Below are 776 nucleotides of genomic sequence, written 5' to 3'. Positions count from 1 at the left end.
GGATCCTCCTGCCTCAGCCTCCCGAGTGCTGGGATTACAGGCATGCGCCACCACACCCGGCTTGATTTCATTTTTAATACTAAAACATTTTGTAAGTTTAGAATTCATTTTTCTGTTAAAAGGGTGGAATTCCCCTTTCGCTCCCGGCTGAGTAGTCATTTATTTGCATACAGTTCATTTAATGATCATCCAGCCCTCCATATGCATATTTTCATATTTTACTTATTTTCTTTTTGCTCTTAAATCTTGATACGTCTTCTATGAGAACAGGAAACCACAGAACTTTATTCTGGGCAGGCTAACTATCCATGCCCAAAACTTGCAGCAGAGCTACTGCCAGTATGACTATGCTCTAGGTCTCCCGCCACGTCCTGCAACTGCAAGTGGGAGCAGTTATGAAAGGAAATAGGCCCCAGACTTTCTGCCTACTGATCTCCCGAGGTTTGTTAGGTAATTTGAGGAGGCCGGCGTCGCGGGGAGTGGAGGTAGAGGCCGTGAATCTGTCTTCCTTGGCCAGGCTGTGTTTACTTCCAGGGCTTATTTCCCTGTCACCGAAAGGACCCAAGCGTTGCCCCATCCAGCAGGTATGGGGTTCCAGCCCCGTCTCCCGTGAGCTCCCGGTTGCCCTGGGCAAATAGAAAACAATGGGCAGCGCGCGAGCCGGCCGTTGCGCTGCCCGCGCTGGGGGGCAGAGGCCCGCGGGGCTCGGAGGGAGGAACTTCCCGCGTCGGCTCCGCGCCCCGCAGTTTCCTCGGCGCCCAGCAGAAGGCGCCGCG

At 53.4% G+C, this 776-nt stretch overlaps 1 protein-coding gene across 1 annotated transcript in view; it reads left to right on the top strand.

Moving 5' to 3' along the window:
- Positions 1–676: 676 nt before the first annotated feature.
- B4galnt1 (beta-1,4-N-acetyl-galactosaminyl transferase 1) overlaps positions 677–776 on the top strand; it is a gene marked incomplete in the record, with an annotated part of 9,832 nt that continues 9,732 nt past the window's right edge. Inside the window, 1 exon segment of the mRNA XM_005397405.2 lies at positions 677–776.

Source organism: Chinchilla lanigera, unplaced genomic scaffold, assembly GCF_000276665.1.
Source record: "Chinchilla lanigera isolate Chin_1 unplaced genomic scaffold, ChiLan1.0 scaffold00057, whole genome shotgun sequence".
Taxonomy (NCBI): domain Eukaryota; kingdom Metazoa; phylum Chordata; class Mammalia; order Rodentia; family Chinchillidae; genus Chinchilla; species Chinchilla lanigera.
The sequence above is the reverse complement of the archived record's forward strand: the minus strand, read 5'-3'. Positions and strand labels throughout refer to the sequence as shown.